The sequence below is a fragment of the Uranotaenia lowii genome, chromosome 2 (genome assembly GCF_029784155.1).
Source record: "Uranotaenia lowii strain MFRU-FL chromosome 2, ASM2978415v1, whole genome shotgun sequence".
NCBI classification, from domain to species: Eukaryota; Metazoa; Arthropoda; class Insecta; order Diptera; family Culicidae; genus Uranotaenia; species Uranotaenia lowii.
In genome coordinates, this window is record NC_073692.1 from 377,318,442 (window position 1) to 377,344,995 (window position 26,554).

General features: G+C 34.4%; 1 protein-coding gene across 8 annotated transcripts in view; it reads right to left on the bottom strand.

The window, feature by feature from the left end:
- The window catches only part of LOC129744065 (protein artichoke), a 63,741-nt gene extending 46,556 nt beyond the window's left edge, over positions 1 to 17,185 (bottom strand). For 2 of the 8 annotated variants that reach the window (XM_055736411.1, XM_055736403.1), the window contains exon 1: positions 16,178 to 17,179. The gene's annotated coding sequence lies outside the window, so the exon portion shown is untranslated. Of the gene's footprint in view, positions 1 to 15,993 lie in introns of all 8 variants that reach the window. The other 6 variants (XM_055736409.1, XM_055736406.1, XM_055736408.1 and 3 more) reach the window with 6 other exon arrangements.
- Between the last annotated feature and the right edge of the window lie 9,369 nt (positions 17,186 to 26,554).

The following is a 26,554-nucleotide window of genomic DNA, read 5'->3' on the forward strand; positions in this document are numbered from 1 at the left end:
TCTCCCCCTGATTTTCAGCTTCCGGCAAAAATTTTCAAAATGCATTTTTTAACGTATATATCTACTTTTTCAACTATCAGCACGTTAGGAAATAGACTTTTTTAGTGTCTGAACACGAAACAATGATGTAAGAAGCGTCTTCCTCAAGGTGGCCCTTCAGAATTTTAGTACAGTAATTTAAGTAAGAGCCACTTCTTGAATTTCAAAATGGCATTGGAAATCAATTTTTGGGTGTCCTCACATGTATCTTGCATTGTTATTATATTCATTTTCTTAAGATTACACGTCATATCCACTGAGCTTTTGCAGTATTTTTACCATTCATTGAAACGGAAGTTTCCACACTACGAACTTGTCCATTTAACAAATCATAAATTAATCTAAACGTACGTGTAAATCTCTACTTCCAGTGAATTTCCATAAACTTTATCGTCGAGAACGCGAAATGGATTTCCGTTACCACCGTTTTAACGCTCGATGCAAACGCTAACCTTGGGTCTATGGTAGACTGTGAAAATTTCATAATTTTCGATCGCCATCACTTTAAACTCCATAAAGTAACTTCCCCTTCGGCCACGTGACTCGCATGCGATGGTTCGAAAGATTCTTTTAAAAAACAGCCCGTCTCTCTTGAAAGTCACTCAACTTGGTCGGAAGGTTGATCGTCGTCGTCGTCGTCGGGTTGCGTCAGCATTGCTTTTCCGCCCCCGTGATTTGCCGGTATATGTTTTATTAAACTGGCTGCCGATGTTGGTGGAAAACAAATGCAAAAAGTTACCAAATCACTCTCCCCAAAGCTCCCCAAGAGTGCAAGAAATCGTCCTCGGGAAGGTGGTCGGTTTTATTTACACTACAGTTGTGTGTGTATTTTATTTTGGCATCAACTACTCTCAACCTAAACATTGGACAGGGTGTATCTACTTAGATTATGTAAAGAGACGAACTTTATCGGAAACATCTGCTCATATACTCACTGTAAAGGCTAAGAAATTTTCCTATATGCTCAATTTTCTTGAGACTCCCAAGAATGAACAATCTAGTACCTCCTTCAAGCGTGTTAAGAAATTTAAGGTGGGGAGATCTATGTTTTTGTTATTGTGTTTTGGTAAGGCAGCTGATCGTTTTTTTTTGCCTTTTTCTGAATCTTCCTTCACCCGATTCAAGTCTATGAACTTTTGCTGCAAAGATGACTGATTTTTGAGAGCTTATTCGTATTACTTTTCACGCATCAGGAACTTTCTAGAGAAGCAAAAAAAAAGTCAGTCCCTGAGTAAGTGGCAATACGTATAGATGTCTACTTATACTAGCATCGGCGACTTGGAGACCCAACAGCAATCTCATGTTGTTGCAGTGAGTTTACTTTTAAAGTTTTTGCCGCCACATCGAAGAGATTGTTTTTGTTATTCGAAGCGGCAGAAAGCTGCATAATGTATTGTTGTTGTTCGATTGGTAAATCTTTTGCACATCCAAGTTTTGCCATTTTCCTTGCACGCGAGAAAAAACAAACGTGCTCTACGGTTGTAACCTAGTTTCGAGCGATTTGAAACCTTGATTCTGAATATTAGAACAATAATTAGATCAGCTATCCGTTTTGAAGGCAAATGAAAACTGAACATAAAATTTAAAAATTCTCAACAGATTTTTTGAATAATATTAGGAACTAAAAAAGTTTGCTTATTAGATAAACGATGATAATCAATGTGTTCCATTTTTTGTCAATGTTTTACGGGAGTTCTTATTTTACGAGGTGGTGGGATTATAAACATATAAATAATTTTCGGTCCCGAAAACCCGTTATACAAACTTTCACGACTATCGAACCAAAATATGATGGCTTCTATCAAACATCATGACATTGTGTGCAGTGGCCATTTGAATTCATCACAAATCATCACAATCATCATTCCAATATACTGAAGATTTGTAAGGGATCAAGTATCTACTATGCAACTGGCTGTTCTTCCGTCCGCGAAAATTTGTTAAAATTATTAATCCCAGTACCGTAAACTAGGGAACATTAATCATGAGGTAAGGGGTATGTTAAAGCATGATCATTGATAGCAGAATATTCAAACGACATTAGAGGCTATAACTAAATGTTTGTTACAAAACATGACGTAATCGTGCGCAAAATATTTAGACCGTTAGTGGGGAGATATTTTGAAAAAAAAATCGTATTGGACAGCAAAACGAACTCTTTAGCGGGCACCTGGCAGGTTTCCAGCCAGAACTTTTTGTTGGAAAGTCTCGTCTGTATTTTGAGAAGCTAAACGAGGAGAAAAATTTTATATCTAGTAGGATAATGAGGCTGACGATCTGTGAAAACTGCAAATCAGTCAGTGATTCATAACGATTGACAAGATGAATACTATATATGCAAAAAAGACTGCCTGCAATTGCGACCCTTTTTCCTGCATAGCAAATCAATAGGTCCCACAAAGTTGATACTCTGTTTTTGTTGGATTCTAAATTGTGCCATTACGCGAAAACTATAGTGAAGGGATAAAAAGTCAAATACCTTGTTTTTGTGCCGATGGAAGACAATTGGCTGAACTTGTCATAATTTCGAACAAATTAAAAATTTTGAGTAAAGTCTGCTTCATTTAATATTGGAACAAATTCTTTTGCTCATTGTGGCGCTCCTAGTGGACGGATTTGGAAACTTTTTTCACCCACGTGTCGGGAAATTCATTACCTTTCACCATGTATTTATGTCATAACACCAAACGATAGCATTTTGTAAACAAACGCCATGGAAGCCGAACGGAGAGATCAAATTATGCACAGTTTTCTTGAAAATCCATTGTTGTCGGCATCGAAGCTAGCTAAACAGCTTGAAATGCCCAGAAAAACCGTATGGCGTGTTATCAAGCAGTACAAGGAAACATTGACGACGGCTCGGAAGCCGCATTCGAAGCGTCGAAGTGGAACTGTCGACCGGAAACTGCGTGGGAAAGTCATCAAGGCCGTCAAGAGGAATCCCAATCTTTCAGACCGCGATTTGGCCAATAAGTTCCAGGCCGCTCACAGTACGGTGCGACGAATTCGTCTCCGGGAAGGAATAAGGTCATTCCGAGCCAGCAAACAGCCAAATCGGACGCTGAAGCAGAACAATGTGGCCAGAATCCGTGCTCGAAAGCTGTACGACCAAGTGCTGACTAAGTTCGACGGATGTATTCTGATGGACGATGAGACCTACGTGAAGGCGGACTTTGGGCAAATCCCAGGTCAAAAGTTTTATTTGGCGACGGCTCGGGGGGATGTACCTGCAAAATTTAAGTTCGTGTTTGCGGATAAATTCGCCCGCAAGTACATGATTTGGCAGGGGATATGCAGTTGTGGACAGAAAACCAAAGTCTTTCTCACTGACAAGACAATGACTTCAGAAGTCTACAAAAAAGAGTGCCTACAGAAACGGATTCTGCCGTTTATTCGTGCCCACGACCGTCCTGTAATGTTTTGGCCGGACCTCGCAAGCTGCCATTACAGCAAAACGGTTATGGAATGGTACGCAACGAACGGGGTCAGCGTAATACCGAAGGACCTCAACCCACCAAACTGCCCCCAGTTCCGGCCTATAGAGAAATACTGGGCAATCACGAAGCGGAGGCTTAAGGCAAAGGGAAAACTTGTTAGGAACATGACTCAAATGAAGAACTGGTGGAATCAAATCGCCAAAACGGTGGACGAAAAGGGTGTGCGCCGCCTAATGTGCCGTATTACGGGAAAAGTACGAGAATTTCTTCGAAACAGCAATGAATAGTTTTTTTTAATTTTTTTTTATGAAACAGTAAAGAAAATGCTACATTTGTATGAAAAACAAATTATGAATTCGTTAATAAATGACTGAACTACACGCAATTGTTTGTGTTCCAATATTAAATGAAGCAGACTTTAATTTCGAAGGTCAAGCTTCAGGAAACAGATAAAGTAACAAATACACTCCTTAACCAAAAGAATTTGTAGTAGTTTTTCCCCATTTCATCTGATTTAATGTACATATCTCTTAAAAGGAAATATTTTTCCACTGAGATGTATGTTGTAATTTTATTTTTGTATCGTTATATTCCCTCGTTTAAATAATTTTATTAAGTTCTCGGCATGATTAAATTTTGATCGCGATTTGTTATTTTTTCGTTTTTGCTACCAGACGTGCTGTGAACGGGGTGCGTCCATTATCAAGGGGCTCAAATGAGCTTCTTGCTGCGGAGGAGTATAGTGAGCCACTAAGAAAAAAAATTCAATTATTTAACATTCATAACGATAAAAATTTTATCAAGAAACGTATACATTGTTTAAACGGTAAAAAAAATCGAAAAAGCCTTTTGGAATCTATAAAGCTTGCTAGGGTACTACCGTTGCATGATGTGGCAAATTATTCAAAACCCGGGCCATTACATCAGAGAAAAACCAAAAAATATTCCTCAAATTGTGTTCATTATGTACTTTTCTGAAAAGAGGAAAATATTTTTTTTCCAGTCAAAAATTTCTCAATGTGAAATTGACTAGGCTAATAATCTGAAAATTATGGCTTTTTCAACATTTCATATTTTTCAGATACAAGTTGGTTTTATTTGTTCCTTTATACACTGAAAGTAATTTTTTATTCTAATTGTACGTGATATTGAAGTTGAAGAAATATTATTGCCATTAAAAATGGTGACTTTTTAGTTTTATGCGAAATTTAGATCAGCTTGCATGTATATCATTTGACTGAGCAATTTGTTTTAAACTTAGGAGCCTAAGAATAGGCGCTTTTTGGGGAGGAGCAGGCTATATGCGCCTTCTAAGCAGAATATTGATTTAATTAAATATTCCATCGATTATGTATGTATGTGTGTATGTATGGTTCCCCCATCGGTAGCAAGGTCCAGCCTATGTCTGTGTGGCTTGGCCTTCGAATTGCTTCTCAGGCTTCCACGGCCGATTGTTCGTCGAGGGAAGGCATGCAACCTTCAGAGACCTACAATGGTTGGCAATCCACTCCGCTTGCAATAATCTCTTCAGATTACCCCAGATGCATTCCCTCTGAAATATATGATTATGTTTACAATGAAACACATCTTACCTGTGGGCAACTTATGGGATTCGAACCCAAAAGTTTTCCTTGCCGATACCGGGAATCGAACCCAGTACGCCTGGGTTACCAGACTCGCGCCAGCCTATCCACTAGACCACATCAGCGCTTAGTTAAATATTCCATCGATTATGTGAACAAAAACTATATACACATGAGCAGACATCTGATTTCTATACATTGGAGTAATTTTTATGTTGAAATCTTCCTCAGTTTTTCGAGAAATCGAATTTATTAGAACTGTTGTCAAAATTGCCGAATCTCAAACTGTGCGGGCTAAAGGCGCCTTTTTATGTTCAAGTTAAAATTTCTGTTTTTTTTGGCAAAAGTTCCGTATAATTTTATTGGGTGAAGAGTAGGCGTATGCTGAACGGTTCACATGCGATTTTTTTCGTGCAGAAAAATTTCATCAAATTAAGTTTACTAAATTAATTGACTCAAACTATTTTTTGAAAAAAAAAAATGAAGTTGAGAATGTGCAAGAATAATAGTTTTGAGTGAATTTCCCGGTTGATTCATACATGGAAGCTGTTCGCGGGGTGCCGTTCAAAGTTCAGTGTCGGCGTTTCGTTTGTTCCATGGTTGTGAAAAATGTGCGAAATTAAATGCAAATTCAGAATAATGGGGAATGGGAACGTGACTGAAAATCATTTAGTGCGTTTTGGCATAATTTACTAAATGTTTTGGAAATGGAGAGATATGCCTTGCGCCAATCTCTGTAGTGAATGTTTGAATTAGAGAAAAAATAATTAATCCTAGCTCCGGCAGGACATACAAATTCTGTGTGAAGAAAGTAATGGTGATTATGGCGATATATGGTGGTATATGGTGATAAGTATATAGTTGTGCTTGAAAATTGGAAGATATAATGGAATCCATGCGTGTAATTTCTCGGTATCAAATATGGCTTTCTATACGAAAAATGGGTGATCATTTATTTCTACTACCGAAAAAACTGTTGCTGGCAAGGCTAGATTCTGTGATTGCTGCGATTTTTTTTTTAAGTTTAAAAACGGAGGTATTGCTGTGCTGTAGGCAATTAAAAGAAATGGGGATGTAAAAGTTTCCGGTATTTTCAGATAGTTATCATCAGCCGTAGTTATCAAAGCTAAGTCATATTCAACATCTTTTTATTTAGTGTGTTTTATATGTTTTGTAATTGTATAATTATTTGTATCATAAACATTCCCTCTTACACCATTGCAAATTCCATTTAAAAATTTGGTTTAGAACAGAATTGCATTCATTCTGCTTAACTGCTGACGTTTTTTTTTAAGTGAAACCAAAATCTTGGAAATTTAAGAATGTGTTTTCAGAAACTGAATATTATAAGTTCTTTGTATCATTCTTTCTTTTGTCTTTTTTGTTTTAGATACTATTCCGTGTTTTATTTTTACATTTTTAAAGAAAATATCACAAGATACAAGAGTATCGTCGCATGAAGTTGCCGAGACTCTAGCTGACGAATACGAAAGAAGATCTGCCCACAATAATAGCTCCATTACTACGAACAACCTGTTAACCCCTCAGTTACACTCCGATCGTTGCAATAGATCCGTGTCTTCTAAAAAATACAATTTTTTTTACACTAAAAGAGCTCCTATGGGCGCTCGATCGATCTACTGGTCTTGCAACGGGACTGGATAACATCGGATATCCACTTTTACAAAAACTACCTGTTACTTCGAAAATGGCTTTGCTTAATTTTTACAATCGATTGTGGAGTAAGGGAGAATTTCCTGATGAATGGATGGTAGGAAAAATCATTCCTATTCCAAAACCCGATGGGGATCATAGTAGTCCAGACGGATTTAGACCAATAGCTCTTTTAAGCTGTTTCGGTAAAATTTTTGAAAGGGTGATTAACCATCGACTAATCACTAATATGAATGCTATGTAGAGAAGAAAATCTAAATAAATCTGTTTACAAAAAAAAATCACAGAACTGGAAGATAACCGGAATATTGATGAACGCCAACATGTTTTCCGATCAGGTCGTGGGGTCGATACTTATTACTTATTTATTACTCTATTGCACCTAAAAAATCAAAACTAATGCACATCTGTACAATAAAACATCCCAGGAAAAGACGTACGATGAAAATAAACAACATACCGATTCCACGAGTCAGAAAAATGAACATACTTGGTCTCCTTGTCGACCAGAAACTTAATTTTTTACAACACTTTCAACAAGTTAAAAGAAGTTGTCAACAAAGGGTTAATATAATCAGAATACTTGGCAAAAACCTAATCAGAAGTAATCGAGACATCCTCCTTAAAGCTGGTATGTCACTGATTGTCTCTAAACTCTTGTATGGCATTGGACTTACTAGCCTCAACATCGACGGAATGAATGGCGCCTTATCATCAACATACAATGAACTCGTAAGACTGGCTACAGGAGCCTTTCGTTCTAGTCCTGTTGATTCGATTTTAGCCGAATACGGTTGTTTGCCTTTTAATTTGCTTACCAGTGATCGTCTGTCAACCTTATCCATACGTCTATCTGAAAAAGAATTTATCTCTCTTTAAATATTCCCCTGCACTATCGAGTTAAAGAACTATTACAACTGACCACGAATTTGATTTTACCGGAAGTTTCCAAAGTAGAGTACCGCTTTATGTAAAAATGGTATTCCCCCAACATAAATATCGACCAACACATTCGAAAAAACATTAAAGCTGGTACTGCTAGCTCGATTGTTCGTCCAGTTTTTTCCAACTTTATTTTAAAATACAATACGCATATTAAAATGTATACTGATGGATCGAAGGAAGACCACAAAGTAGGAGCAGGAATCTTAATAAATGACGTTGAGGAATGCTTTGGCCTTCCAGCTATGTGCAGCATTTTTTCGGCTGAGGCCTTTTATACGAAAAATTTGCAATTGAAAAAGATGCTCATCAACTCGACATCGTAGTTGAAAACAAAAAATTCCCGAAAGTCGCTGTAAACATCCGCTACTGTCGGAATCGTCTCTTTTACAGTTATTGGATAGATTACAAGTAAATTGAACATTCTGCATTAAAAGTTTGAGAAAATTGTGCACAGTATTGTTTTAATAGCCATCGTTCACACTTACCCCGCGTCCTCACTTACCCCGGTGTACCTTACATTATTTTGCCAACATCTGAAATTGAAAATTCCTAAAAATCCATTTTTAGAGATTTTCTTTTCTTTGAGGGGTTTGTTTTTCGTCTCTATGGTCAAGCAAACGGCGTCGCAAGTGGATAGTAACCAAAGCATACCGTTCATTGATCGCTGGAAAAATTTAACAATTAGGCGCCTCTTTCTCAACAAAATACCTATATTTCTTATGCACGAGGGGGCGATATACAACCTAGATATGTTTTTTCTTGCTTAATTCTACACAGCACGTGGAAATGAATGTCGCCTAGATGTGACACGGATTGGTAAAAATACTTCCATATTTGTTGTCCATATAGCATTTGTTGTCTAAAAAATATTAATTTAGTTCTGATGCTTATGAAATAATGGTATGATACTTTGCAGACAATTGAAAAAAAATACTGTGAGTAAAGAATTTATATACATTTTTTTAACCCATTTTGCCTACAAGGTTATTTTTGAATCATATTGATAACAGAAATATGAATAATATGTTTTCTACAGAGGTAGATCGGAAACATTTTGTTGAACATTTTAAAATGTACTTAACTGAAAAAGAAGATAAAAAAATCCGATCCGGTTCATGAACTGAACAAGTGCCTTTTCTTTGAATTAGATAAGATAGGACAGACGTGTTCATAAGTGAAATAAACTGATTTTTATTGATTAAAAGTGAGGGAATTCATTTTCCGAAAGAATTTTCATTCAAGGAACACTAGAGCATGTTCAAACGTTCAACTTTTCTCTGTTACAAAAAAAAAATTGAAACGAATTTAGAAATGAAAATATGAGCTTTTTAAATAATTCTGAAAAAAAAACATCTAACTTTTTGCTTACATATCAATTCAAGTACGTACTTATCATGAAAAGTGTTTTTGTGTTACAGGGCTGCATAAAAGAGACTTTTGATCCGCCTCTGTTTTGAAAATTGAGACTTAAGAACTGATATTCAACTGGAAGTAAAATTTTTATGAGAAATTTTTAGTATACTTTTAAAGTGTTTAAAACAATATTCCCTCCTGTCAACTTACACGGTGGGGCAAGGGCAAACGTCGAACTTTCAAGAAATTGCTCTTCAAAATTATTCAATATGTTTTAAAGACCAGAAGGGGTATTCCGAAGGTTGGAACTGAAGCGAATATTTAAAATACTTAAATGTCTTTGTAAATGAAGGTCATTTGCTTTGAACAGCTTTCGTTAAAATTGGAATAACAAACATACATTTATACTGCTGGAGTACTGCAGATATATCAATGAAACTTGATAAAACAAACATTAAATCCATTTTGAAGCCATTACTCTGACGCATCTAAAAATATGCTTTGCATTTACACTTGCCCCAATATACGGGACAAATGTTAACTTTTTTTTTTGTTTTTGCCAACATTTTTGTATATTTGACTTTCAAAGAGAAAATAAAAAACGCGGAGAAATTATTTAGAGATACAACTGATATTTTTTGCTTTAATAAATTGATTTATAAAAAGAAATTTGCACTGTATAATATCGATAATTTTCTTACCATGATATGTGCTGTTTGGGATAACTTCAAGCTATAATGTCTCATGTCCACGATTTTGGCATATGGCGAAACATTTTTTAACATAATTTTGGCGCAAAAAGGATAGATATTCAAACTGCTTCGAAGGGCGAGGATGGTGGAAAAAGCTGTTTGAAAATGGTTATTAAAAATCCTTTTCATCGTTTTTTTAGTTCCTTTAGCTTATTTTTTCAACTCCAAAACATACACCATCTAAAGCTAATCAGGAGCTGGAAGAGCTCATAATACAGAATATTAGGAATACACTAAAAAAACTGTCCCGATTCACGCTGTTGATCGGTTTTAAAAATTCTATCTCCATAAAACACAATATGCAATAAATTCCAATATGTGAATCTTTTTCTTTCGATTAGAAATTTATGTAAAGTCGAGCCGGGTAAATCAGTCTACCTTCTTCAAGCAGTGGGAGACAAAATTGGAAAAGATGGGGAGCTCCCATGGTAATTTGAGATAAAGAGCTTTTCTCAAAAATAGATGTGACAAATGTTTTATGGAAGTTCGTAATCTCCCACTTTGGGAAAAAGGTGGAAAATCCATAAATTTTTACATTATTTAATTATGAAGCTTTTAAAACAGAGTACAAATTTTAGATCTTGAAAAACAAATTTAGAGATAAAGTTTCAGTAAATAATAGATATATACCATCTTTGAAATGCAACTCGGAACTCCAGCTGCAGCTCTCATTTCAAAGTTTTTGGTTCTGAACTATGATGGGGTTTGATTAAAAAATTTACGAATAACATTTATATTTGGAAGGTGTAGCAAAGCACACCGGGTCAGTTAGTTGATGATAAAGAAAGATGTATCTTCTCTTAAAAAATGGCTGGGAATTCCATATGGTTTGACGTATTGCTAAACATTATTAATATTGCAGTTTTTTCAAAAACTAAATTTGAAGCTAAAGTTTGCATAAGTCCGATTTGGATTTAAAAAATTAAAAAAAAAAAGTTCGAATCAAATAAGCAAAATTAAGCTGGCGAGATTACCGGGTTTTACCCGGATCTGCTCAAATATTAAAATTGGGAAAGGTTTGGCCCGGTCCGGTAGCCCAAATTTGGTTGAAAATCTCCTGATTTTGACCGGATTCATTCACAGTTTTTTTTGGAAAATCAAACGAATAATTTAAATTTCATCATTATATTTTTTAAGTTTGTCGCCCAAAAATGGAATTTTTCAAGCTATATTTATTGAAATAAACATAAACGATTTTTTGGGAGTCTAAAAAACGATTCAAAATCTGAGTATGTTTTTTTTCAGTATAATTATTTTCAATTTCAATTGTTTTATTTTTAAATTTTTGTTGAATTTTCCTGGATTTTTGTCAAATTTTTCGGATATTGCCCGGATTTTGGTTTGAAAATTTGAAAATAGAATGCTCAAACTTCGCCAGGTTTTAAATAAAATAGCCCGGATTTGCCCGGCCCAGACACGTGCGGGCGGGAAAATTTGGCAATCTTAAGCTAAGTTCACCAGACTGTAATGCAAATTTTAAGATTTCAACCATCGGTGAAAGTAAGTTACCTATTTTGTTACTTAAGGATTCCCTATACAAATCGTAGTCTTCAATTGGATGTATTTTCAAAAGTTTTGTTTTAACATGAAAAACTGAATAATAGTTATAATTTTTTAATTCATGCATTGTTTAAGAAAAAATATCATATAAATAAACAAAAAGGCTACCAAAAGCCGCCCCCAAACCCTCTCCCCCCATGAGTCAGTTTTTCCTATAGTCCTGGATCATGGCCGTAGGAACGAAGGGGGGGGGATTTGGGGGTTAAACCCTCCTAATGAAGGTCCAAAAATGCCGAGTAGAATTGTATTACTAATCAAAAAATTTTAAATTTCTAACCTAATTATTATGAACTACTAAAATTATTCAAGAGTAACAAAGTGTACAATCTCGACTCCAAAACCTCGGAATCTCACTCCAGGACAAAAATGCTAAAACGGGTTTTCAAAATATTTCTCACTTGTTGATAGAAATTGAGTAACAAATATTGAATCCCAATAAAGTTAGAGTAAGCTTACCAGATTGTCTGAATTTTGACCAGGTATTTCACTCTAGTTGCAAAATAAAACGAAAATTGCAATTGAGTCCTTAGAATTATGTATCTTGCGTTCAAATTATTTTTTCAAATAAATTTTGTCAAAATAAACATAAACGGTTTTTTAGAAGCCTGATTCTTTTGCTGATTCTGAATCGGTTGATGTATTTCAAAATAATTAAAAACAGTTTTCCATGTGTTTTTCCTTCTTGATTTTAATGGAACTATTCCGAAATTTGCCGGCATATTGGCCGGATTTTTGGGAAAATTTTGAAACAATATGCCCTTATTTCGCAAGGTTTTAGGATAAAATCTCCTGGATTTGCCCAGCCCGGATACATGCGAAAAATGTCTAGTAAGTATCCAGTTTATTGTTCTTGATTTTCAGTTTGAATCATCATTGGTATAGAATCCTGCCTTGAACCTTAGTATTGCATTTCAATCTAAATTTTGATAAATTTTCCATAATCGAAACCCGTAATTTCGGAATATGAAAAAAGAAAATATTTAAAACTCAAACCATTTTTAAGATTTGGATCTGAAAGATGCAGAGTTTTAACATAAGAAAGTTTCATGAGTCCAGAATTGAAAAATGTGAAACAATTTCATCATTCACAATTATTTAATCATTAATCATTAATTATTTGAATTTATAAGATCAATAAATAAAAAAAAATCATATTGAAAACCATTAATTCAAAATCAAATGAAAAATTTCTGGTTAAAGGTTCTGATACAAATTTCGCTTGATGGTTTTAAATTCATAGGATTTCTTATCTAGAATAAAGATTTTGATTTTGAATTTAGGTTCAAAATGCAAAAATCAGATTTGGAACTACAATCCAAGGTTTGTATTCATTTTAAGCCCAAATTTAAGTTTTATAATCAGTATTAAAATAAGTATTTCAAAATTCCATTAAGGATTTAAATTGAAGGAGATAGCTGATCCATAATTTTGATTCTCGATTCAAAATTAAAAATTTAATTTAATGCAATGTCAGTTTATAAACACAAACCTGGTGAAAATTACATATAACCAATTAGATCTGGATTCGTTCAAAAGAATTTGATTTCTGAAAAATCTAGATTTTAGTTTCAAAAACTTACAGGATTGAAATTATAAAGTGTAAAATAATAAATGGAAATTTTTGAACTTGTTTTTTAATCCTCAGATATAAATTCCGCTGGAATTTTTTTTTACATTTTTTGCATATATCGAAGATTCTTCAAATTCGAAGGTTCTAACTAAAATCTTAAATCTTAATCGAGTAGAGTAGAAAATAACCTTGTTTGAAACGTAAAGATAATTTTTAACTATTATTTCTGAAAATTTGATACATTTTCACCCATGCTTAAATGGTTTTTCTTTTGAATAAGCTTGCTAATGTAAGTGAGCAAAGAATTGAGCTCGAACTCATGTACATAAGCTCAGGAGGCAAGTGGTGTACCAACTGAGCTATATCACCAGTCCCCATATTTTTTTAAGCTTCATGAAAAAATAGGCTACTCTTAGAACTTATTTTCAAAAACATTTAACATTTTATTCAAAATAACTTTAACTTGAATTATTTGTACTTAACTGTCTTATACATTTTTTCGGAGAAGTAGGCGATGTTTTCTGCCAAACGCACGCGTTTTTCTCTCCGTCCGCGAAATTTTTATAAAACTTAAATTTTTCAACGTTTTATAGATATATAAATATCAAAAAGTATGTAAATGTGATGAATAAGATAAAGTTTAAAAGTGTGCACCGGATGTTCCGTGAATTCCCCGTGAAATAGGTTAAATTCTTAAAGTTACTCAGCGGGTGATTGCGTAAGCGACGTGATGAAATAGTTTTGTTCGGCCTGGCTATATCTATTTGGGTTTTTAAAGAATGTTTAAGGAAAGAAGTGTCCAGAAAAGTTGCATGGAGATATTCAGTAGCTCGAAACAAAAAAAAAACGATTAAGTGCGGTAAATTAGTTTAAAGAAAAATGTGTGCGACCTCTCGGTCTAACTCGCAAACAGCTGCGTTTTCGTCTAAAGAGTGTCGTAAAAGTTGGTTGTTATTGAGAGAGCTCATTACTATGATTTTCAATAAATTTGATACGGGAAAGGTACAAAGTTTCATATTAAAATTTGATAAGACAGTGTACAGAATCGTGTTTGTTAAATTCTGAATTTTGATCAATGACGTGGCGTATTTAGGGTTTCGCGTTCGGCGAATTTGTGGGATTAAATTTTCCGGTTTCGTGTCCTACTTACAAGGACGTTTGTGTTCCGCGTACGTTTGGACAAACCGAAGTAAAATATGGAAAAAAATAAAATACATCCGAAGTCTTGTTTAATGCAGTGGTTCAGCTCGAAGGTGAAAAAGTGGTGCTCAAAAAAAGAAAAGATTTTGTGGGAAAGTGTGTTTGCAATGCAAATGTTGTTTCTAAATAATTCGTGTTGCTGGAGAACTACCAAGGAATTGTTCCGAAGAAGAAGCAGACACACGATAAGTATTTTTGGAAACAAATAATATCATTAATTTATTATTTTATTTAATTTTCCATAATTGCGAAATATGATTTCATTTTGCCATTGCCTGCGATGAAGTATATTATCGATCATTGTTTAAACTATAAGGGTAAATTAAAAAAAACCTTTCGAGCTCAAACAGACCTCGGAAGGTTTTATCTTCTACTAATATTTTCCATTTCTCTTTTTTATTTTCAAGAGCGAGTAAAGGCGCTTTATCCTTGGTCGATGACCAGATATGATTGTACATTGAAATCCAAAACAGAAAAAAGTTACGAATTCTAAAGTTTTGTGATTTCTATGTACTAAATAAATCATTTCCAGCCCCTCTAGAATGGTCCTGGTGATTGGCGAAGTTTCCTTAAATTACACATGGTTTCTTCATCAAGGAGCATTTTTCTTAGCATGCTTCCAACGATAATGTCCATTTGAAACGTATGGTACTGGTGGTCCACGTTTCTTCCTGTTCCTGTGTTCCGGATGTCTTTGCGTTCTCTGCTCCATGGTAGGCCCAACCACATTATGTTTTCGAAAATTTTAATGTTTTTATGTTAAAATAATCAAAAACGTGATTAAAGACAAGAAGAATATTTACACACTTGTATTATTCTTTGGGACTCAGACATAAGTTCTGGCTGTGGAAGTACGATTAGTGATTAGTGATTAACTGTCTTATACATTTTTTCACTTGTGTATGCATTGTCCAATATTAAAATGTTATAGCAAAAAAAAAGCCATTAACCCCCCCCCCCCCACCCCCCCCCCCATGAGCCAGTTCTTCCTACAGCCCTGCCCTGGATACATACATACATCTTTAGAATTTACAAACATTTGTTCGAAAAAAAATCAAGTGAATTAAAAAAATATTTAAATAATTTCAATTCATCAAAAATTTTCGAACATGCCAATATTATCCATAGAATTTTTCTATTTAATTTTACAAATTTTAAAACACTTTGATGCTTAGTGTTGTTTTTATTTGAAAAACACTAATAATTTTGCAGCATTTCTTCACGAAAGTTGGGCTTGAAATTATAAAAAACGTGCATAAGGGGTATTTTCATTATTGAACTTCATAATATATGAGAAATTTGAGAAGATAGGCAAAACATTACAATAACCAATATTATCTTTTACAAATAGTTTTTTGAAAATTTCTTTTCATGCTGCCGATTTAGATAATACAAAAATGTTGAACAATCATGTCCCCCTGCCTTAACGAACAATGTTTGTTAGAAATTTACAAATTGTCAGGTGTATGTTTTGAATTCAAATAATTTCATTGGATCAACTTTCGCTATACCCATGGAAAAAATAAAACATTTAAGGGTTTCATCACCATCAAAAGAAATTATCCACGCCTACATTCTTCTGGTTGAAGAGGATTAATTAAATTATCCTTGAGGTGATAAAATGAAAGGTTCTCTTTTCCCAGTCTAATATCTTCGCTTTGAATGGTTTTTATTAAAAAAAAAAAATAGTCAAATGCACAAACTTGCAACTGACTAGACTTCTACTCATCATAAAATTGAATCATTGGATTGTTGATACAGTTTAAAAATAAGGAGTGAGTTGATGAGACATTTTAAACAAATATTTTTCACACAACAGAAATTTGATTCTACTCAATTGCCAATAAGATACAGATACTAAAGGTCATTCAACTCCATACCTTTTATCGAATGCAGGCTTACCGTCCACGAACCCAACCCCAACCTTATTCAATCAATATTCATTGCCGGTTAGGTTGAAATTTGATGCACCGGTCACATGTGTTCCTCTCGAAAAAATAATCATCAAAAAACAGCCAAACAAGTTAATCACTTTCACTGGGATCCAATTTTCCACCAAATTACCCGTTTGATTGAATTTGTTTCTCTGTTTTTTTACGGCTCTCGTCACATGCTGGGACGACTGATCATCAATTCATCAATCAATTGCTTCGTAATATTTTTGTGAAGACGATCAACGGAACAGATGACCGTTACCAATCCGTACAACCGAAAATAAATACGTAACCTTTCACTCACAACTCAACTAGTGATGTTGATACCTTTTTCATTTTTCTTCGATCGAATCGGAAGGATTGTCTCACTGTTAGTTTGAGGCTGACCGGATCTAAACCGATCTCTGCTGGATTGTTTCAATAGTTATCCGTTTTCAGCTGTGATTCAATAAGCGATCATAAATCTTCCGTTTTGACCGCTTCTGCTAGATGGTCGTAAAAAAGATTTCCACTGCACTGATCCTACTCCGGCGTTGATTTTCTTTAACCGACGGTTTTTTGCTCCTCTCCTTTTGGCCGGTTGATGGCCTAACAGTTGTGATCCAATCTTCACCGTTCGTAAACGGACACGGCTGGAGGATTTTTCCTTTGCTGGCTATTTTTGCCTCCACCCCCACACAGATTCACTCTCGCTTTTCTTGGGGGCCTTCGAGGAACCAAGAGATCGCCTTAAACGTACCCATATCGAGGAGTTGGCCACTTTTCATCAACTCGATTTTTGCGAACAGCTTGTAACATCTTTTTGAATTTTCAACGGTAATTCAACTACAATCACTTTGGTCACAAACTTCCGAAATCGCGCCAATTAGTGCTTTCGTAATTGAGAAAAAAAAATAATACCGCGACAGAAAGTAAAAAACCGTTTAAAAGCACTAAATAAACTGTTAAATTATGGGTTCTGTTTTTTCGCAACTTCTTCAATCCGAACTGCTTGGCTGAATATGCAAGTACCTTCCACTAATAACAAGTCACACCTATGCTTCGAAGAAGTGATGTTGTATTTTTGAATAAATTTTCCCTCTCAACGTTCGAACAACAGACAAGTGGCTGGAAAATGCGACCGTTTGTAAGGAGACTCGAGACGCGACTGACGCTTCAGCTTTTCGGCGCTTGACGCCTATAGGTTTTTCCTACTAGACCAGGCGAGACGCGCCCCCGATAGAAGATATACTTACTGGTAACTATGAACTATGGTTGTGGGGATGTTGCTGCTGTCGTTTTCGTAATAGGTACAGGTACATACTCGTCAAGACTGGAGCAGCTGAGCCGTGAATCTTCCTCTGGCTTCTCAGCTCCGGTCGGTGGCTTCTGCTCAAAGGAGGGTTCGTGTCCTATGGGGATGATTTACTTCTTCTGTTGAGGTCTTTTGTGCTAAAAGTTACGCAGAGATTTTTCATTTGAAATGAATTTTTCTACGCTAATCATATAAAATTCCCTTTTTTTAATTTTTTTTTAATTTACCAGATTTGGCTATTTTAAAAAATTGATAATACTTTGATTGAATCCAGAGGCATATAAGTTAAAATTAGAAATTTTTAAACTTTAAACTCAAAAATGAAGATTGCTATTAAAATCCTTGTTGAATAATACTTGTTTGTATTTTTCCATCAACAAAAAAACTTCTGATTAAGGGATCGTGGGCCACCCTTTATATCTCGGGTGTGCCTTAAATTAAAAATTTCAATACAACTGTCATCTTCGTCGCTCAGCGTATGCATATATTTCCATATGTTGTTAACTTATAAGTACGCATGTTTTTCTTCTATTATTTAACCCTTCGTTTCATAAAGTAACAAATTAGCAACAATTAATTAAAGCTGTTATAAATTTTACAGAAAGCAATATAGTCAACTTTTTTCTTCAGGATAATAATATTTCTAACTTCAAGATAACGTTCAATTACAAAAAAATAAATTTCTGAATATAAATATACAAACTAGACCAACCTGAATCTGAAAAATATGAAATGTTTAAAAAGGCTTATTTTTCAAAGTTTTGACCCAGTCCACTTCACACCGGGAAAAAAAAATTTGACTGGAAAAAATATTTTCGCATTTTCAGTAATGCAATACATACACACATGAATAGAATTAGAAGATTTTTTTTACTTTTGACTGATATAATGGCTTTTTATTAATTGTTGCAAATTTGCAACATCATGTAACGGTAGCACCTTTAGTAAGGTATATGGATTACAAAGTGTGTTTTCGAATGTTTCATCGTTTAAACAGTGTATATGTTTCCTGATTAAAGTATTATTATTATTAATGTTATATTATCATGTTATCGAGACATTTTTAAAATAATGCAGATGAATAAGCTTCTAACTGAACAAAATGGCTGACAACTGTAGAAATATTGAGGAAAAACAAAGAATAAATTCTTTTGGCTAGATCATCAACCATTCGTTTCATAAAGTAAAAAATACAGCAATTACGAAACCTAGTTAGGAATCATGCATAAAAGTTGAAAAATCTTTTTTTTCTTGATTTTTGCTATAAATTTTATTTCCAAAGGGTCCCATTTAGAACCAATTTGTGAATTTTGAGTAGTTGAAGTATTTATATTGATAATATGAATCTTAAATTTTTCAAATGTCCAGTAATGATTTTAAATATTATCTTATGATCCCTGGAAAAGATTTTTTTGTTAAAAAAATCACTTTTTAAGTAAATTAATAGCACTAGTTTACAAAATTTTAAAAAAATCGTGAACTTGATGATCGGGCGCTGAATCCGAAAATGTAATTCAAAAAAATCTAAGTAGAACCGTTTTTGAGTTATGCTCCAAATATGAAATTTCGAAAAAATTAAAAAAGTTCTTGTACTTAGATTAAAATATCTCGGACGGCATAACAGTAATTTGAAAACCCTCTTTTGCATATTGAAGGTGAATAAGTTTTCTATCGATCATCTGAACACTGCTTTTGCGTTGGACCAGCAGTATTGTTGATATTAGTGACTTTATGAGAAAAAAAATTATAAAAAACGCATTTTTTAAGATAAAATTTTGTTTCAACGAAAGTTTTAGACTCGATGATAGCATATAAAAAATCTGATTGTCTTTTGCGCTTGAATGTCAATTCAAAACAAAGATTTCAAGTGGTTATTTATCAATATTGGTTGAAAATTGAAGAAGTTATGGCTACTTTACAATAACTGAAATTTTTGGAGTTTTTAATAATTTAACGAACCGCAGTACACTTATCATAGTATAGGAAGAATGAAACATGATAAATCTCGCTCGCTCCATGTCAAAATTATTTATTAGCTTACCAGAAGATAACATGCCAAGTTTCTGGAAGATCTGACAATAGAGAAGGGTTGCTTAAGTCTCAAACGAGAATAAAATTTTGAGGTATTTTACCCGGAAGGAACGAAAAATACTGGTTTTTCATCAATAACTTTTTTCATCACTAGCTGATTGTTTTTATGGTTAATTTTCTTAAAGCCTAAGTTGAGACAAACATTTCACCCGAAGACTGTAGCTCGATTGGATTTGAAACAGAAAAGTTTTTTTTTTTTTTTTTTTTTAAATATATCTTTATTTGTACCAATTCATCATTACATTTATATTACATTAATACATTAAATTAGGTGTTCAGTTCAATAATGAACTTTCAGAGCCCTATAGTTAAATAATCACTAACATTTATTTATTTGACTTAAATTTGCTGAGCGCAATCAAGCATTTTTATAAAGGAGAACATCCTGTCGTGTAAAAAATATTTTAAACTTAAAACTAAAAACTAAAGCTATCCTAAAATTAAACTAATTGTAGAGAGAGCGAATCTCTGCGATGGAAGACTGCATCGATTTGCCTCTGAAGTTGGAGATTATTTTGTTGGCCATCTCTTCGATAGTTTCAATGCCTGCAATCCGATGAAGATCTTCGGTGCTGTGCCAAGGTGGAAGCCGCAAAATCATTTTCAGAACCTTGTTCTGAATCCTCTGGATGGCCTTCTTCCTCGTTGTGCAGCAGCTAGACCAAATCGGAACTGCATACATTATCGCTGGTCGGAATACCTGTTTGTAGATTAACATCTTATTTCGCAGACACAACCTGGATTTCCTGTTGATGAGAGAATAAAGAGATTTAGTATATTTATTACACTTAGATTGAATATCTTCAATGTGATTTTTAAAAGTAAGATTCCGATCAAGTGTAAGTCCCAAGTACTTCACGTTATCAGACCATTCTAATGAAACCCCATTAAAAGTTATGGAATGATTTTCATTAGGTTTTAAAAAATTTGCTCTTGGCTTATGGGGAAATAAAATAAGTTGAGTTTTGGAAGCGTTAGGAGAAATTTTCCACATTTTCAAGTAATTCAAAAAGGAATTTAAATTTTGTTGCAATCTACTGCGTACCACCCGTAAATTTCGACCTTTGGCTGAAAGCAAAGTATCATCAGCAAATAGTCTTCTACCTTTTCCTTCTGGTACATCAGGAAGATCAGAAGTAAAAATATTGTATAAGATTGGCCCAAGTATACTGCCCTGAGGGACACCAGCTCTAATGGGTGTCCTTTCAGAGTATGCATTTTGATAGCTTACTTGTAAGGTTCGGCTAGTCAAATAATTTTGAATAATTTTGGTGAGATATACAGGAAAATCAAATCGAGCTAATTTAGCTACTAAACCTTTGTGCCAAACACTGTCAAAAGCTTTTTCAATATCAAGAAGAGCAACACCAGTTGAATATCCTTCAGATTTGCTAGCGTTAATCATATTAGTTACACTCAAAAGTTGATGTGTAGTAGAATGTCCATGACGAAAACCAAATTGTTCATCAGGGAAAATAGAATTCTGATTGATGTGAATCATCATTCTATTCAAAATAACTCTCTCAAATAGTTTACTTAAAGAAGGAAGTAAACTAATTGGTCGATAACTTGAAGGCTCTGAAGCACTTTTTCCAGGTTTCAAAATTGGAGTTACTTTGGCATTTTTCCATTTATTGGGAAAATAAGCCAAATGAAAACATTTATTGAAGATTTTAACTAAAAAATTTAAAGTGCTTTCAGGCAACTTTTTAATAAGAATATAGAAAATCCCATCTTCCCCTGGAGCTTTCATATTTTTAAATTTTTTGAAAATCAATTTAATTTCATCAATATTTGTCTCACAAGAACTTTCAAATACATTTTGTTTAGAAAGAATATCATCAAATTCAAGGGAAATTTGAGCATCAATTGGACTTACAACGGTTAAATTAAAATCATGAGCAGACTCAAATTGTTGGGCTAATTTTCGAGCCTTTTCTGCATTAGTTAAAAGAAGTTTATCCCCATCTTTCAAAGTAGGAATTGGCTTCTGGGGCTTTTTCAGAATTTTAGTTAATTTCCAAAATGGCTTTGAGTAGGGTTTTATGTCCTCTACTGCTTTAGCAAAATTTTCATTACGAATGAAATTTAAACGACGTTTGATCTCTTTTTGAAGGTCGCAATAAATTAATTTCAAATAAGGATCCCTAGTACGTTGATATTGGCGTCGACGAATGTTTTTCAGTCGTATCAAAAACTGAAGATCATCATCAATTAAAGGTTGATTAAATTTATGTTTAACTTTGGGTATTGAAGCGGCTTTAGCATTGACTATTGAAGTTGTCAAATTTTCTACAGCCAAATCAATATCTTCTATTGAATTCAGTGGAACGTTTACATCCAAATTACGTTCAATAAAATTCATATATCGCTCCCAGTTAGCCTTTTGAAAGTTAAAAGCTGATTTTAAAGGGTTTTCTATGGGACTTTGGGATAAAGAAAATGTTACTGGAAGGTGGTCTGAATCGAGGTCCGCATGAGTAACTAATTGACTACAATGCTCGCCTAAATCCGTTAGAACCAAATCAATTGTGGAGGGATTTCTAATTGAAGAAAAACAAGTATGCCCATTAGGATATTCAACAGTATAATAACCTGCAGAGCAGTCATTAAACAAAATATTCCCATTTGAATTTGATGAAATATTATTCCAAGATCGGTGTTTTGCATTAAAGTCACCAATAATAAAAAATTTAGATTTATTTCTGGTGAGTTTTTGTAAATCTCCCTTCAAAAAATTTTTCTGTTCACCGCTGCATTGGAAAGGCAAATATGCGGCAACAATTATAATTTTCCCCATAGAAGTTTCTAATTCAATTCCAATTGTTTCTAAGACTTTTGTATTGAAAGAAGGAAGAAGTCTAAATTTGAGACGACTATTGATGACAATAGCTACACCCCCACCTTGTCGATCAAGTCGATCATTTCGTAAAATTTTAAAGAAAGCATTGCTTTTCAAGTTATTGTCTGGCTTTAAAAAAGTTTCAGTGATGGCAGCAATATGTATGTTTTGAGTTTTCAAAAATAAAAAGAATTCATCTTGGTTAGCCAGCAAAGATCTAGCGTTCCAATTCATAATATTTAAACATCTATTTGGATCCATGAGGGAATCGCAAAGTCATAATAATTTTGTTAGTATAATTAAACGAAGTTTGGAAAGCTTCAAACATTGAATTTGCTTTCAACATAAGTTGCATCATTTCCATTAAATTTTGATGCAAAAATTTTAATTTTTCCTCAGTTATCTCACCCAAATCAACAAAATTGTTAGGATCAGAAAATGAAGGAGAAGAACAAGTATTTGAATTTCGGGGATTTTCCCAAGCCTTCGCATGAACGTTGAGACTTGGTTTTTTCCCATTTTTATTAGTTAAACCTGAAGAGGGAAACCCATTTTCAACCACCTCTGAGAACGATAAACAACGAGTTTGGGGCGCAGAATCAGCCCAGGTAACATTAAAATCACTTCGGGTATTACCCAGCCGTGATTCCAATGTAGGCCGAGGCTGACTGCGAACAGGCAGGTTGTTTGCCGGTCTGACGTGTGAAGACGAAAAAGAGGAAGGAGGAGAAGAAACTTTTCTGGAAACTTTGGGATTTTTCCTAGAAGCAACAATTTTTGCCCTAACGGGACAGTCTAGAGAATTCGAGGAATGATTACCTGCGCAATTCGCACACTTAAAAAATTCTGTTTTTGGCTTATCACCACCAAAAAGGCATTTAGATTTTTCATGATCGAATGAGCCGCAAAACATGCATCTGGCATTCATTCTACAATTTTTAGTGCCATGACAAAAAGCTTGACAACGACGACATTGCGTAATATTTTGAAGAAAATTGGTAGAAGATTTACGAAAAGGTTCGAATTTGACTCGACAATGAAACATAAGACGAGCCTTTTCAAGAATTTGCAAATTATTAACCTGATCCTTTTTAAAATGGATCAAATAAAGTTCAGGAGCAAAACCAACACTACTGGTATTATTCGTGTTGGTTCTTTTCCTCATTTGAATTACTTGAATTGGAGAAAAACCTAACAAAGAATTTAATTCAGCTGTGATCTCATCCGGTGTCTGATCGCCAGTGAGACCACGAAGTACAACTTTAAATGGACGATCACTTCTAGTGTCGTACGTAAAAAATTGGTGTTTTTTATTATTCAAATAATTTAAAACCTTTTGAAAATCATTAAAAGATTCCGCCAATATACGAGCAGTTCCCCTTCGACCGATCTGAAAAGAAATCTTCACATCCTTGACGGAAGTGACGATTTCTTTTCGAAAGGAATTGAAGTCAGGAATCGTGACCGTTATTGGTGGAATCTTTTCGTTTTTAAGAGTATAAGAAGAAGAAGGTTTCTTAGTACTCTTATCAGAATTAAATATGAATATTTCCTCATCACCGATGTTATGAAGGACATCGAATGAATTGGAAATTTCAACTTTTTTGGCAGATGGCCCTGGATTAGGTTCAGCAATCCGTTTTCTCCCGGCCCTTGAGCCGGCCGAAGACTTCCCCATGCTGGAAAGAAAAGAGAAAAATATGAATAAAAGAAAATAAAAATAATTATAGCACTGAAAAGTGCTGATTGAAAAACAGGTAAGGAAAAAATAAATAATGTAAAAATGTTCCTGCAGGTACACAGCAACGATACGATGCTCCGGCGTACGTGTTGACGGCTCAACGGTACAGATGGAAGTGAAACAGAAAAGTTATTGCGGTTCAAAGGCCGCAAATTATGTCCAAGACGCAATGAGTACTTTTTACGCATTGCGTTTTATACGACAATTTTCGATCAAAATACAATCTTTGAACTGCAATAACTTTTCTGTTTTTCTAATCCAATCGAGTTACAGTCTTCGGGTGAAACCCTTCTCTATTGTCAGATCTTCCAGAAACTTGGCATGTTATCTTCTGGTAAGCTAATAAATAATTTTGACATGGAGCGAGTGAGATTTATCATGTTTCATTCTTCCTATACTATGATAAGTGTACTGCGGTTCGTTAAATTATTAAAAACTCCAAAAATTTCAGTTATTGTAAAGTAGCCATAACTTCTTCAATTTTCAACCAATATTGATAAATAACCACTTGAAATCTTTGTTTTGAATTGACATTCAAGCGCAAAAGACAGTCAGATTTTTTATATGCTATCATCGAGTCTAAAACTTTCGTTGAAACAAAATTTTCTCTTAAAAAATGCGTTTTTTATAATTTTTTTTCTCATAAAGTCACTAATATCAACAATACTGCTGGTCCAACGCAAAAGCAGTGTTCAGATGATCGATAGAAAACTTATTCACCTTCAATATGCAAAAGAGGGTTTTCAAATTACTGTTATGCCGTCCGAGATATTTTAATCTAAGTACAAGAACTTTTTTAATTTTTTCGAAATTTCATATTTGGAGCATAACTCAAAAACGGTTCTACTTAGATTTTTTTGAATTACATTTTCGGATTCAGCGCCCGATTTCACATTGGAAATGACCTTCAGTTTACTGAGTTCAAAAATGCTGTAAACTAGTGTAGTTAACATCTTTTTCCTACTCACTACTAAATAATGATGCATGTTCTCAATATTATGCAATGTTATACCCTAGGTTGTAACATTACACCCAAAATAATTTGCACGTCGTGGCTACGTGAAAAACTACATAATTTTTATCCAATTGATTTTCACGTAAATTGTACGAAAACAATAGGTAAACGCTCCCCTGATAGGAATTTTTGCATGGTGAATATCGCGTACAACTTACGTGAATTTCAAGTGGGTTCAACGCGATGTGATGATGGAAGCTACGTCAAATGTGTTTAGTATTAAATGGTGTTTGAATCTTTTCTAATAATATTTTTTCGTCTCTACTTTCGGTAATAAAAAATAAAAATAAATTTAATTTTATCGCAAATATAATTTATTTAAACTACCATCACTGTTCATACACGTACACTGTCACTTTATTAAATAGTCATTAGATAACTTAATTCCGGGACCTCTTGCTATGTGGAATCCTGTGGAAACGGAAAATTTTTTGAAATAAAAATGAAACTACCATTTTGATGAATAATGTACCTTGTGCGCCATTCCATTGCCACTTGAAATATACCTCCAACACCTGCGAAATTTTTTTGACTGGAATTGTCTCCTCGCTAACGACGGCTCCTTCCTTTTCTACTCGGCAGAGCTTCCAGAAGCTTTCTCCAAAGCTGGAAACAAACACAAATCTCAGCTTAGAATGAATTAATTTCCGACGGGGAATCAATATATCGATAGGCTGCAACAAAATCTAAATTTACGTGAAAAATCCCGTAGAAAAAATATCAAAATTATTTTGGGTGTAGTTCCATAATGTGCTTCAATTCCTTCTATCGTTTGTATAGTATTTACAAATGTTAACAGTTTTAATGTTTTCAGAGCGAATTTGATATGGAAGTAATATATGAAGGTGAAACGAAAATGGCAGTTCCATTTAATTTCTACTTATAATTCTGTTTACAGGGTGACAAAAAAGTCACACAGGAAAACCTCAATATCTCAAGAAATAAGAAGAAAATCTGAATCTGTCTTTCATAGCTTTATTTAGTAATTCATAACGATACTTCACAGACGTTACCTCGGAATTACACCACCTTTATCTGAACGAACCAGCTTCAGACGTCTCGGAAAGTCGTCGCAAGCGGCGCGCACCTGCTCCATCGGCATCTCGTCCCAGATTTTCGTTATAACTCGCTTGAATTGCTCCAAATTTGCTATTTTATAGTCGTTCAGCTTCGACATCATGTATCCCCACACGAAACAATCCAGTGGATTCAGATCCGGAGTCGACGGAGGCCATTCACTCTTCGAAATGAAATCGGTCAAGTTTTTCTCACACCACGCCAGAACAACCTTTGCGGTGAAGGATGCTGCGCCATCTGTCAGGAAGCAAGACTGACGTCTTATTTTGGAACCGGGAAACGTTCAGCTTGTCCGCACGAGCTTGCTGGAGGCTAACACTCCAAACTCGATCATTTTGGCAATTGACTGTTTGCTCCAAAACGAACAGCTTCTCGTCCGAATAAAAGCGCTCGTCATCTGCGCGCCAAACCGAGCAGCGGTAACAGCTGCCCTTTACTCTGCCATGG